Raw genomic sequence first — 15655 nt, 5'->3', positions numbered from 1 at the left:
CAACTACCTTTAAAATCAATGATGCATGCCCTCAACATATCCTCGAGGATCTGAATGGTACGTCAGCTTGTCCATCCGTCTGAGGGTGGAAAGCTGTGCTCAAACTGACTTGTGTACCTAAACCCTTCTCAAAGGATCTCCAAAACTGAGATGAAAACTGCATAACTCTATCGGATATAATGGAGACTGGTGCCCCATGCAACCGAACTATCTCCTCAATGTAAATATTAGCATAACCCTCTCCCAAATAATTAGTCCTCACAGGCAAAAAGTGGGCTGACTTTGTCAACCGATCTACAATCACCCAAATAGAATCATACTGATTTTGGGATATCGAAAGTCCAGTAATGAAGTCCATGTTTATCATCTCCCACTTTCATAAAGGCAGGGCTATCTCTTGGGAAGTTCCACCTGGCCTCATGTGTTCTACCTTCACTTGTTGACAGTTCAAACACTTGGACACAAAATCAGCTACATCACGTTTCATGTTATTCCACCAATACAAGGTTTTCAGATCATGGTACATCTTAGTAGATCTTGGGTGAACGACATACCTTGAAGTTTGCAGCTCATTAAGGATTCTTTCCTGCAGCCCATCAACATTCGGAACACACAACCTATCATGAAATCTCAGAATACCATCACCACCAATTTCAAACGACATAACCTTTTGTTGACCCACATCTTTCTTGATTTGCATCAAGATAGGATCTTTAACCTGCATCTCCTTAACTTCAGCACAAAGGGATGACTTAGCTAACTCATGTACAATTACCCCTCCATCTTTGAAATCTAAGAGTCGCACTCCCAGATTTGCAAGGCGGTGAATATCCTTCACCATCTCTTTCTTTCCATCTTCTATATGAGAAAGGCTGCCCATAGACAACCTGCTAAGGGCGTTGGGTACAACATTTTCCTTGCCCGGATGGTAATGCAGACTCATATCATAGTCTTTCAAAAGTTCCATCCAACGCCTCTGCCTTAGGTTCAATTCTTTCTGCGAGAAAACATACTGGAAACTCTTATGGTCGGTATAAATATCAGCATGCACTCCATAGAGATAGTGCCTCCAAATTCTAAGTACAAACACCACGGCTGCTAACTCCAAGTCATGAGTGGGGTAATTATGCTCATGCACCTTGAACTGCCTAGATACATAAGCTATCACCTTACCATGCTGCATCAATACATAACCAGTTTCCACACGGGATGCATCACAATAAACCACAAAACCCTCTACACCCTCGGGAAGGGTCAAAACAGGAGCAGTAGTCAGCTTGTACTTCAACTTCTCAAAACTGCTTCACATAAGTCAGACCACACAAACTTTTTCTTTTTCTGAGTCAGTTTAGTAAGTGGAGCATCTATGGAAGAAAAACTCTCTACGAACCTTCAGTAATACCGCGCCGAACCCAAGAAGCTCCGAACATCAGTTGGAGTCGTGGGTCTAGGCCATTTTCTCACTGCTTCAACTTTCTGGGGATCCACTCTTATCCCGTCACTAGACACAATATGCCCTAAGAAGGCAATAGCATCTAACCAGAATTCACACTTAGAAAATTTGGCATATAGCTGATGATCTTTAAGGGTCTGAAGAATAATTCGGAGGTGATTGGCGTGATCCTCTTTACTCTTAGAATAGATCAGGATATCATCAATAAATACAATGATGAACAAGTCAAGAAAATGACGGAATACTCTATTCATAAGATCCATGAAGGCTGCAGGGGCGTTAGTCAACCTGAAGGACATGACTAGAAATTTGTAGTGACCATATCGGGTCGGAAAGGCTGTCTTGGGAACGTCTGACTCCCTAACTTTCAACTAATGATAACCCAAACGAAGATCTATTTTCAAAAAACACTTAGCACCTTGAAGCTTGTAAAAAAGATCGTCAATCCTAGACAGAGGATACTTATTTTTAATCGTGACCTTATTCAGCTGATGATAGTCTATGCACATACGAAGGGAACCGTCTTTCTTTCACACGAAAAGTATAGGTGTACCCCAAGGAGATACACCGGGGCGAATAAAAAACTTATCTAGATGGTCTGTAAACTTCTTTTTTAACTCTTTCAGTTCCGTGGGAGCCATTATATATGGCGGAAAAGAAATAGGACGAGTGTCTGGCAACACATCAATACCAAAATCTATTTTCCTATCAGGTGGTATCCCTGGGAGATCTTCGGGAAAAACATCTGGAAACTCATTCACTACAGGGACTGACTGAAAAGGAATATTTTCAACTCTTGAATCTTTTACTCAGATTAGATGGTACATACAGCCTTTGGAGATAAGCTTTCGGGCTCTAAGATAAGAGATAAAGTGACCTCTAGGTTCCGCAGAACACCCTCCCCATACAATTGGTGTCTCATTCGAAAAATAAAAAGTGACCTTTTGGGTTCTGCAATCAAGGGTGGAATAACACGAAGGGAGTCAGTCCATCCCAAGGATGTCATCAAAATCTACCATATCAAGTTCTATAAGGTCGGCCACAATATCCCTAGTAAAAATAGGCACAACACAACTTCTATAAACCTTTCTAGAAATAATAGAATCACCTACAAGAGTGGAAATAGTGAAGGGTTCTTCAATGACTTCGGGCTCAAACCTAAACAAATAGCCACATAGGGGGTCACATAAGATAAAGTAGACCCGGGATCAAGCAATACATACACATCACGAGAAAAAATTAGTAACATACCAGTGAGAACATCTGGTGAAGCTTCCACCTCCCGGTGGTTTGTCAAAGAATATAACCGGTTGCGACCGCTCCCGGTAGCTGAAGGGGCACCCTAAGGAGAAAGAGTTGTGGGTTCATCTTGGGGCCTAGTCCCCCTTGTATTTCCTCCAGCAGAAGGGCAATCTCTCTAAAGATGTCCCACCTTGCCACAAGTATAACAATTTTTCCCCTCAAAAACACACTTTCTTGGGTGATTCCTCCCATAAATATCACAGCGTGGATAAGTACGATGTTGTTGGGCCACACTCCCCTGCGACTGAGTATCTAGGGCTCTCAATCCATGATAAGTTTGGGAACTCTGAGATCATCTATATATTGGTGGTTCGGGAGCTGGGGCGCTGGCAGCAGACTGTGCGTTACTCTATGACTTCTTTTTTTGCCATCTATTTCCCCAGTTACCGCTTTGTGGATAGCTGTAATTCTAATTCGCGGTTATAGCTCTCTTTGCTTGCCTGTCTTTCTCTCTTGTTTCTGAAATTTTATTTTTCTTCTCTTCTATCTGCTGCATATGAACAGTCAGCCGAGCAAAGTCTAACTCCTTGTTCAACATAGCCGCCTGGCACTTAAGTACTAGGTTATCAGCAAGGCCGGATGCAAATTTCCTCATCCAGGCTCTCATATTACTAGTCAACTCTGGTGCATAGCGGGCTAGTTTATTAAACTTCAAAGTGTACTCCTGGACACTCATATTGCCATGCTTCAGATTCATAAACTCTTCTGCTTTGGCCTCCCTTAACTCCAGAGGAAAGAATCAATCAAGAAAAGCTTCCATAAATTTGCCCCTAACTGTGGGCTCAACACTCTCACCTTTTGCATCCTCCCAGTCGGCATACCACTGATTCGCAACATCCTTGAGCTGATAAGTTGCCAGTTCCACCCCTTCAACCTCATCCACATACATTACATTAAAGATCTTTTCTATCTCATCCACTAACTCCTATGGATCTTTCTCCACCTTGGTGCTAGTGAACTTAGGTGGGTTCATCTTCATGAAATGTCTGACCCTAATAGCCTCAGACGTAACAGATGTGGACCCAACATCTTCCGATCGTTGAGCCTGGTTAGCTACCAACTATGTTAGCATATGAATAGGCCGTCTAAATTTTGCATTTAAAATATCTCCCTGAGCAGTTGGGGGATGGTTGACATTAGTCCGCGGAGCCCGAAGTAGACTGGTCGATACTGGAGGGACTCTCAAAGTAGGGATAAGTTCTGGAGTGTGAGCACTGTTATGGGTCCGCATCCCATGGGGGGGGGCAAACCTCATCTGCCTGAGGGATAAGTTCTGGAGTGTGAGCTCTGTTACGGGTCCGCATCCCATGGGTGGGGCCAACCTCATCTGCCTGAGCATTCTGGTCGATGATACGACGTGGAGGCATAACTGTGTTTCTGAAATACAAGTGATCATTAATTTGGGGACAGTTCAGACTCTGAAGCACGAACTAAATCACAAAGAAGGGAAACATTTCCTAAATGCCTAGTATCCTCCTGCTTATAAGTATGGCACACTGCACAACCATAAATAGGACTCTACCCGACGTGATTTCATAGACACCCTGGGACCATAAATCGTGCTTTGATAGCAAGTTTGTCACAACCCAAACCGGGGCCATGGACATGACGAGTATTCCAAACCATAAGGCCCAAAACACCCCTATCTGTCTGGTAATCATGCACACAATTCATATGATAAAAGAAATGCAGAAGATACACCATATAATGAAAACATGGTCAAGAATCATGCGAAAGTAATGATGGGGAATAATGTCCCAAAATCTCAACAAAACATCTCCATAACTTCTGTGAAATCTCTACTACATGACTAAAACAATTGTCTATCTGAAAACTGGGACAAGGCCCCCAGTAGACCCAAAACTAATAAAAGATAAATTAAACTGCAGACATCAGGCCTTCCGAAATATAAAAGGCTCACCAGTTGATTTTGCGATCTATTAGAAGGAAATCTATTGGTTGTCTTGACCCCTAGACTGTGCCTCCAGACCTGGGAGGACAGGGGGTCAATACAAAAGTACTGGTACACAGAGAAATCAAAACAAAAATATAATATTTTTACACAATATAGGGGAGAGCCATTATAAAGCAGTTTCATATCAAATTATTTGAAAACATATGGGCATAATGTAATAGTTTTCAATACCAATATAATATGATTGAGCTAGGTGGAATACCCTACAATTATAATTCCACGGCTATGTGGAATCCGCCTCTGGTGCTCGATGGCCAAGCCTCCAATCCAAGTAGCCACCAGGATTTGGAGCCGGTATATCCCCCATACTAGTACACCGCAGGGAATCCCCCCATGTGAGATGTCCCAATTATTTTATTATCCTCCCATGTAGGATACAATATCATATGTCCCGTATCGGCAACTGTGGTTTCTAGCGATGAGCCCTTTCGCTCAAACATCTTCTTCGGGCATCCACCTTTCTCATGAAAATCAATACATTCAAACTTTGTTCAAATCAATCACATGTCATACTCTGTAGGGTATCTTCATACCCACTTGCAATACATCAATATCACATCATTCTTCTCATTCAACCATTGTATTTAACATGAATAACTTTCTCGTTTTTAAGTCAAAATCGTATCAATTCTCAAAACATTTCATGTCATGCTCTTCAAGATGTTTTCAAACAATTTACATCATATGAAAATTAAAAAAAATTCACATCAAGAGAGAAAATCTCATATCATTCGTGCTCTCAAGTTAGCATCTTTTCAGAATACATGCATACCACATATATCCTATAGCAAATCACTTTGGGAGTAGGCCTAAGGGCCAAATCAATATCATAAAATGTTTAAAACATAATCATATTCGTAATTTCAAAACTCCCATTTGAAAACATGAATTTTTAAAGACCATGAGAATTTTGAGATAACCCCACGTACCTCTATGTGCGAAAATTATAGGTGCTTCTTGAAGCCTATGTTCTGGGCATTCCAAATATGTTAGTTTCTAAAACCTTGAGTTGCTTGGGTTTTTATTTTGAAACCCTAAGGAGAATCCTTGAGCACTTTTGATGAATGAAGCTGTATTTTGGTGTCCTTTGAACTGAATTTCGTATTTTAGGCCTAAGTAAGGGTGGAAAAGGACCATTTTGCCCGAAAAACAAAGTGTTTAAGTCACTTGAAATCTTTACATAGGCGCTGCCCTTTCCATCACCTATGTTTACATAGGCTCCGCCTAGGCTATCGCCTATGCTTTCCAGTGTCCATAGGCGATTGGTTAGGCGATGGTTATCACTTTGAAAGGCCATAACTTCTTGCTCGGGTGCCGGATTTTAGCAAAATTGGTATCATTGGAAAGCTAACTCAGAAACATATCATTTTAAACATACTAGGATTTCTAATTTGAGATATACAAAGAGCCATGGTCGATAGAAGTTGATACAAATTATAATGTCCACTTAAGCTTAAATCGGTCGAAGTAGTTTTCAACTCGTACTTGAGTCAGATGACCCCTATGGTCTAAATTCAAGATTGAATGGATTCATATGCTACACAAATAATTAACATGCCGTATTGGCATAGTATTTTATGGCTTCGGGATTTATCAACACATCGGAATCATGGTCTATCTTGTAGCCCAAAATGCGGGGCGTTATAGTTATTGGTTAAGGTAATTTTTTTTTCTTGAAGTATGAAAAGAGTTATTGATGGTATTTTATGTGTTAGAAAAGTATAGGTTATTGGTGAAAGTACTTGGTGGATGAATGTTGTTAATTTAGGCCTCCTTGAGGCTGCAAGAGGGATTTTAGTTGAAACTTATAGAGCTATCAAAGAAGTTTAGGTGTATAGATAGATAAATAGTAATGATGTGTAGAAGTAAGATACATTAATGGCTTATAAATAAGATATGCCATATGATTATGATCGATCATTGATGTTATGAGATTCTAGTGGGCTTGTATTTCTTGATGTCTTATTTTATAGATTCCAAGTGAGAATTGTATGTAAGGTAAATTGGTAAATCATGTGTAGCATTAGACCTTAAGTTTGAACAATGGATGGTCATCAAGGTGGATGTAAATTTTTTTTTTTTGGTTAGTGCAGCTACTTGTATGAAAATAATCTAGTAGGCCTGAACAATGTGTGCAAGAGTTTAAGTTTATTTATTCATAATTTAGTTCGATGTTGCAGGTATGATGTATAGGTGTGCCCAAGGTGATATGGGGCTTCTATCGAAATTTATTAAGTATTGTGTGGTTAGTAGTACCTTTGAATTGATGAGTATGAATGAGGCTATGTGGCATATGATGTTCTTGTCAGTTAACTGATGGGTTATAGGTTGATGATCTTGGGTATGCTGGTGTAAGTTTAGACACGTGATATTAATACACTACGAAGGGAGCATTAGTAGAGAGTTTTATGCTTTTAGGTGTAGTCCTTCGGGTTAAGTTCTACTATTTACGTGTACTGTAAGACCCGCAAAGTTCCCTCGCTGTCTAAGACCTTTTGATCATGTCAAGAGAGGTCTCACACTTAGAAAATGTGGCTAAGTGTTGGGACTTAGTCATTTTTAGGACCTTTGAATTTTGAGGAATTTATTTACGACCTTACTGACCTCCGTTTGTTGATTTTCTTCTTGATTCACAATGGGGCAAGTAAAAAGTACATCCCGGGGGAGTTTCGGAATTTTTAGATGAGTTTAAGGGAACGTTTGGGGTGGCAAAACAGTGAGCTGGGGCGATTAGCCCGCAGCACCCTTATTATCGCCTTACCTAAGGGGCACTACGATCGGTAAGGCGATGCCCTGGATATCCCGGGAGACTTAGCGGGGCGGCACCCTGCCTAGTCCGGATGGGTCATATTTTTTTTTACTGAATTACAACCCTGACTCTTTAGGGTCAAAATGGGTATTTTCACCCCCACCCCTTTTAGTAGCCTTAACACGAGATTTAAACTGGTAAAAAGTTTGGCATTTATGTGTATAAGAGTTTTACGTACCTAGTTTATGTTCTAACAATTATAATATGGGGAGGTTTGGTGAGTTGTTGTACGGTGTTCATTAGAGTTGGAAAAAAAAGAGAGAATTTTTTTTTTGTAGGCAACATGAGCCTTGGGTATGGTTTTAGAAAGTTTGTTAAGTTTTAAGTTATGTGATTGAGGGTGTAATGTGAACATTCTAAGGATTTGAAGAGGAAGTGTTGAGTGACTTGAAGCATAGATGCCCATGCCCATAATAATGTTATTCATAAGTTAGTGACTTTGGTGTTAAAAGAATTTATGATTAGTATCCCTGAAGGGGGATGTCCTAGAAAGAATTTAGTGTCTTTATCTTAAATTATTGGGGGGAGTTGTATTCATTTGTATATTGATACCCCCCCCCCCTCCCCATTGTAATGAGAATTGTGATTTTAGATTGATAAGAAGTCATGTTCTTTAGTCTAGGATTGTGACTTTGATCTAAGGGGGAGATGGTGAGCTAAACTAGTTCTCGATTATTTCTTTTGGGTGTCAAGTTTCAAGTAAGAATCAAGACAAATCAATTCCTATTTAAGCAAGCTCTTCCTACTTCGGTATGAATGGACATACCCCAATGTCTTATGTATTCATGTCTTGCCTATGCCTAAGTTTTAACTCTCTGTAACTCATGTCATGTTTCGATTTCTAAATTAGGAGCAATGATGTTCCTCAGTGAACCAATACTCCAAGTATCCAAGCCATATGTTATGTTCTCATGATCCAAAACTATGTCTCACAACATGCTTGGTCATAAGGAAATATGTTCCTCTATGTCACTAAATCACTTTATGCCGGAGTTAGCCAAAGCGGTAAAGTTGTGCAAACTTATTTATATTTCAGATCTGAAAATGAGAAGCAATAGCTTCAAGTATTAACCTTTGTCTCAATCATTGACTTTATGAATTCGATCATTATTTTATACAAATTATTAGATATGTGCACCCATGTTTCTCACTATAGCCTGTCTTAAGAAATTAGGTTGTGTTGTGGTTATGCCGAACGACTTTTTACTTATGATCCAGACACTTGATAACTGAAGCACTCCGTGTCAATTGGATTGTATCTTCACTTCATGTCCCTCCTTGAGTAGTGCAATAAGTATAACCTATGGTTTGATAAGTGTTACTTCCATTCATGACATTTATGCTCGGGTCCCTCAACGACCCTCCGTATGGTAGTATGACGGTGGCTGTGGAAGCGGGGCGATATGTTAGGTAAAGGAGGTAGATGTTTTGAAAAAAAAATTTGGTGTGAATTCTCGAGATAAGGTTATAGGTGAGAAAAAAAAAAGGGGAGATGAACTTTTATTATGTGAAGAGGTTAGGAAGGAGATATATGGCGTATTATTATTTTTTTTGTGAATGCGAGTGAATTTGCTGATCTTAGTTGGGGAAATCCATAAAGTGAGAGTGGTAATGATAGGCTTGAATGTTGAGATTGATGAAAACTCAACCCATGTACTATGCGGTTAGTATTCCTTGAATTAAAACCCAGGGGTGTTTGACAATAGTGATAAGTTAAGGTAACGTTCTTAATAGGATGTAAAGTACAAGGTCCTATAGCTTAAGTTAGCACCTTTTAACTCTAAGCTAGGCTTCAACATAGCAATATTAAGTAGTGCACTCAAATTCTTGTGGCTAGATGTAACACCCTGCATTTTGAGCTAGAACGTAAACCGTTATTCTTCACATAAAGGTTACGAAATTCCGGAATCCTTTGCAAATTTAGTGTGCAATCAATTATGTAGTGTATGAATCTAGTTGAGCATGAATTGAGATCATAGAAGTCCCTTAACTAAAAGACGGTTTGAGAACTTTTCTATCGTTCAAGTTTTAGTGAACGTTGAAACTTAGGTCTAATTCAATCAATAATAAGTCATTATATATGATGAACTGGGTGGCCTACTATATATCAAATGAAAGATCTTTGAATTATATGACCATCGATGCCAAATTCGCCTAAAACGGACACTCGATGAAGAAGTTAGAGCATTTTTAGTGTCTGCGTTCCCGTTTGACTGGCCACAGCGTCGCGGTGAGCCTTAAATGAGAATTGTCAATTCCAGTAGCTCACCGCGATTTCCAGCTCATCGTGGTGAAGCTTTAGACGGTGTTCCAGTCCCAAATTTTAAATTCTAAGGCCAAATTAGACATTTACCATGGCCCCAAACCCATCCAGATACAGGATTTAATCCCAAATATACCTAAATACATACGCTTTCACCAAAATTCATCAAGAACGCTCTCTAGGGTTTCAAACAATAATCCCAAATAATTCAAGATTCAACTGTGGATTTTCAAAAGCAATTAAAGAATTGGAATCCCCACAACGTAGGCTTCAAGAAGCACAAGCTAATTTCGTAAATAGAGGTATGTGGGGTTATCCTAAAAATCTCATGGGCTTAAAATTCATGTTTTAAGAATGGGGGTTTTGAAATTACGCATATAATCATGTTTTACAAGTTTTAACGATATTGATTTGGTCTTTAGGCCTCTCCCCGAAGTGATTTGATATATTATATATGTACATGCATGTGTTTCGAAAAGATGATAACTTGAGACCATGAATTATATGGAATCCCTCTCTTGATATGATTTTCTTTTAAATTTTCATATGATGTGAAATGTTTGGAAAATCATCTTGAAAACATGACATGAAATGTTTTGAAAATTGTTATGATTGGATATGATTTTGACTTGCAAGGAGAGGGTTGTTTATGTTGAAATATGTTGAATATAATGGTTGAATGAAAGAATGATATGATACTGATGACATGCAAGTCGGGTATGATGATACCCTATAGAACATGATATGTGGTTGTATTAAATGGAGTTGAATGCATTGATTTTACATGAGATAGGTGGACGCCCAAAGAAGGCATTTGAGTGTAAGGGCTCATCACTGGAAACCGTGTTTGCCGACATGGGAATTTGGTACTCTGCTTTGTGATCTTGCGTACCTGACTTTAAGTCATCCCAAATTGGGACTATGATTAGGAGCCCTGCTTTGTGATCTTGTGCACTACCATAATTTATTGGGTTGAGACACCCAGTTGTGTGAACTTGTGTGTCTTCCCCTCACTTATATTCTAATCTCGATGACAATCGAGGTTTGATAGTTGGTGTAAATATGACATGTAGGGTATTCCACCTAGCTCAGCTGCATTGCATTGTTGTTGGAAAATTATTACATTATGCCCATGTGCTTTTCAAATGATTTGATGCGAAACTTCTTTATAATGGCTCTCACTTATATTCATTAAATATATTATATTATTGTTTTGGATTTCTCTACGTACCAGTACTTTTGTATTGATCCCCTTCTCTTCCAGGTTTGGAGGCACAGTCTAGGGGTCCAGATAATCAGTAGATTCTTCAGACAGATTTGCAGAGTCACTTGGTGAGCCTTCTATATTCCGGAAGACCTGATGTCTGGCGGTTTTATTTATCCTTTATTAGTTTTTGGGTCTACTGGGGGCCTTTTCCCAGTTTTCAGACAGTAATTTGTTTCAGTCATGTAGTAGAGATTTCGCAGACGATTTTCAGATGTCGATAGAGGTTGTGGGGCATTATTTCTCATTAATGATTTCATTAGATTCATGACCATGTTTCCGTAATATTGTGTATCTTCCGCATTTATTTTTATCATATGAATTATGTGCATGATTAGCGGATAGATAGGGGTGTTTTGGGCCTTGAAGTATGTAATTTATTGTTTGGGGCGTAAACAAATAGTGCGTCCAAGTTTAAGTCTTTTCATTGTATCTTGTAAGATGGAGAATGTTAATATTCTTATGTCCCACGAGAATCTTATCTCATGTCTTGTACCAATCTTGATCATGGTCTATGATCATCAAATAAATCCCTACCATATGTGATGATGATAATGATTCATAGAATTCATGTGCAAGATCATCCCTATGTGAAGTCTCATTGCCTCTTGTTTCGTGCTTTCACGTTTCGTTAGGGGTTATCATGAAGCTTGTTTGATGCCTTTGCATATTTTATCGAGGAAAAAAAATGTTCAATGTGAGACTGCGTTCTTTATTCTACACTCTTAGAGCTTCAAAAGGCCCCTACCCATCATTCGGGGATGAATGATCCCAAGGGGGATAATGTAACACCCCGCATTTTTCAGGCTAGAAATCAAAGCGTCGTTTCTATGCTTATAGAGTCAAACTAGATGATTCCTTGTTGATATGTGTGTGGTGATAAATCCGAAACACCCCTATCTATCTGGTAATCATGCAAATAATTCATATGATAAAAGAAATGCAGAAAATACACAATACTAAGGAAAAATGGTCATGAGTCTAATAAAATCAATAATGGGAAATAAAGTCCCACAACATCTATCGACATCTGAAAAACGTCTGCAAAATCTCTAATATATAATCACTAATAAATCTAAACACTGTCTGAAAACTGGGACAAGGCCCCCAGTAGACCAAAACGGCGATAAGAAATAAAATCTGAAAAGACAAATCTCCTGGAATAGAGAAGTGTCATGACTCGAACCGGGGCCCTGGTCGTGACGAGTATTCCGAACCATCAAGGCTCGAAACACCCCTTATCTATCTGGTAATCATGCACATGACTTATATGAAAAAAATGCGAAAGATACACTATATAACGGAAACATGGTCAAGAATCATATGAAAACAATAATGGGGAATAATGTCCCACAATCTCAATCAACATCTCTATAACGTCTGCGGAATCTCTACTACATGACTGAAACAAATATCTATCTGAAAAATGGGACAAGGCCCCCAGTAGACCCAAAACTAATAAGTGATAAATGAAACTGCCAGATATCAGGCCTTCCGAAATATATAAGGCTCACCAAGTGACTCTGTGAATCTATCTGAGGAAATCTACTGATTTTCTGGACCCCTAGACTGTGCCTCCGAACCTGGAAGGGAAGGGGGTCAATACAAAAATACTGGTATGCAGAGATATCAAAACAAAACATAATATTTTTACAAAATATAGTTGAGAGCTATTATAAAGCAGTTTCATAACAAATCATTTGAAAACACATGGGCGTAATGTAATTGTTTTCAAAACTCAATTCAGACCACCCAACATACAAATAGTACAAAAGATTTCATGTCCCGAAATATAAAACAAAACTCATGCAAAAACTCTTCAAAACATATGGTGGTAATGTGCTTTTGGGAAAACCATGCACTCTTTCATTATATGGATATTCAACATTTGTAAATACAATCAACCCTCTCTTTTGAAATCAAGATTCATAACCAAATCATTCATAAATCACGACATTTTGTAACATGCTTTTCAAGATGTATTTTAAAACAATTCATATCATGTGAAACATGGGAAAATTTACATCAAGAGAGGGATTTCATGTAAATCATGCTCTCAATTCATATTTAAAGACTTAAACACATACATACATCTATATATAACTTTCAAATCACTTTTGGGGAAAGTTAAAAGGCCAAAAAAATATCATTAAAGCTTCTAAAACATGAATATATACATGAATTCAAAAACCCCTTTCTTAAAACATGATTTCTATGCCCATGAGAATTTAGGAAAATCCCACGTACCTCTATTTATGAAATTAGCAGGTGCTTCTTGAAGCCTACGTTGCGGGGATTTCGATTCTTCAATTTGTTTTGAAAACCCATAGTTGAATCTTGAACTACTTGGGTTTTTAGTTTGAAACCCTAAGGAGAGTTCTTGGAGTAATATGATGAATGTGGGTGTATTTTGGAGTATTTGGGATTAAATCCCGTGTTTAGGATGATTGGGGAATGGACAATTACCAAAATACCCTCAAAATCTCGGATAAAACTGAAATTTGGCCTGGGGCGATTAGCTAGGCATCGCCTACTTTGGAGCACCGCTCTAGGCCAGGCGTCGCCTACTCTATCACGGTGGTTCTCCCAGGCCAGGTGATCTGCTAGGTGACTCCTGCAGATCGCGGGGGCTCACTGGAATGGCACCCCAAACGTGCCCTTATGCTCGTCTAAAAATTCCCAAAACTCACCCGAGAAGTACTACAACCTTGCCCCATCACAACGCAACAAGAAAATCTAAAAACAGAGGTCGGAAAGGTTGAAAATAAAATCCCCGAAGATCAAGAGCTAGAAATCAGACTAAGTCCCTTTGACACTTAGAATATTTTAAAATTTTCAAGACTAAGAGTACGCTATTAGGGACTAGCACAAGCACACCTTTTTTTTACGGGGCATTACATTATCGATCTCCCCTTTGGGATCATTCGTCCTCGAATGATGGGTAGGAACTTGTTGAAACCTTAAAGGTATGGAATAACGCGGACATGATGTGTCCTCTAATAAGGATACACTGATTTGAAACATGACTATATGACTGGAACTACTGATATTCGAAATTCTTATACCGAACATGCATATCTGTTGCATGGAATATGCAACTGAGTCTTTCTCATGAACGCAGGACTGAATACCTGATAACCTGAACTTTTTCTATTGAACGTGCATTTCTAATGCATGCATATCTGACTGAACTGACGTATGAACGTATGACTGAATACGCAATAATAACTAATGCAAAGCTTGTAATAAGAATCTATGCATGCAACTGAATGGGGTATCTCCCCTTTGGGACACTATGTCCTTCTATGAATGCTCAATTCACTAACATACTCAGAAAATTGAGGCGATGCACTAGGCACCTACGAATTGAATCATAACTGAACATCTAGAATCTGAATCTAGTACATGACGCATGAACTGAGCTATACTCGCTACAACTAGTATACTCTATCTTGGAATAGTAACATATCTGAGATGCTGGGTAGCATGATTAAATGAAAAGACGAGAAAACAAGTCATACGAATTTTACTGTTAAACTTATTTGCCGCCCACAAATACTGAACTATACTAGAAACTTATACTCAATCTAGAGTATCTTATCAACACTCTTCCTAACAAAGTCCTAGTAGCATTTGGTAGCAAAAGATCTTGGGCATGAGTCACACAAGATATCCGACTATAGGATCTCAACATTGACATTACTCTGCAGCATGGAATATAGACATATAACTCATAAATTAGGATAGAATTACCAGGCCTTAGTCAATGCGACTTCTTACTTTCAAGATTAGCACACTCCTCGAATACTTCCTTAACTGTACTATTTCCCGTAGATACTATTTGTTCTCGTATTTACATTTATAAATCTTTCTACTAATGTCTATAGTAACTTAAATCCTCTTCACCGTGATCAGGACTAACTCCAACTCACAAAATACTACATGCCACTCCACGATACAAGTCTAAACCATAAGATTCAACCTGCTATATCTCTTAAAATATCACACCCTAAGCCTATCATGCCTTACCACTTCAATGACTAACTCTAAACTATTACTACGAAGTCGCTAGCGCATATAGTGTTCCTTTACAAAAATTCCAACATGTCATTCAAGCCTATCTTTATAACCACCTATGAACTTCAAAGCAAACACTCATAAAGACACACTTCACATATTCCACTAACCATCTATCGATATATCTCCCACATGCTACCCCAAGAACATACACACACCTTTCAGCTAACCATCACATGTATCAAAGACTTGGCCTTGACCTTACTTCACACTTATGGCCTTATCTAAAACAAGCATACTATGATCTTCCATCAACAAGAAATATTTTAGCATCACCACTACCATCACATAAAGTGGAGTCACTAAAGATTAGAACATAAGATCTTGAAGCATGGAAGGATATTATATGAAACTTAACACTTAACTGAGGCCTGAGGAATAGCAAATCAACATCCGGGATTTATCAAAGAAAAATATGAATTGGGATATACATGGCTATAAGCTATATTTCGCCTATCATAAAGAGTATAGCATGAATTATGGGAACTGAGCACACTATAAAGCGTGAATAC

The sequence above is a fragment of the Capsicum annuum genome, chromosome 5 (genome assembly GCF_002878395.1).
Source record: "Capsicum annuum cultivar UCD-10X-F1 chromosome 5, UCD10Xv1.1, whole genome shotgun sequence".
Classification (NCBI taxonomy): domain Eukaryota; kingdom Viridiplantae; phylum Streptophyta; class Magnoliopsida; order Solanales; family Solanaceae; genus Capsicum; species Capsicum annuum.
The sequence above is the reverse complement of the archived record's forward strand: the minus strand, read 5'-3'. Positions refer to the sequence as shown.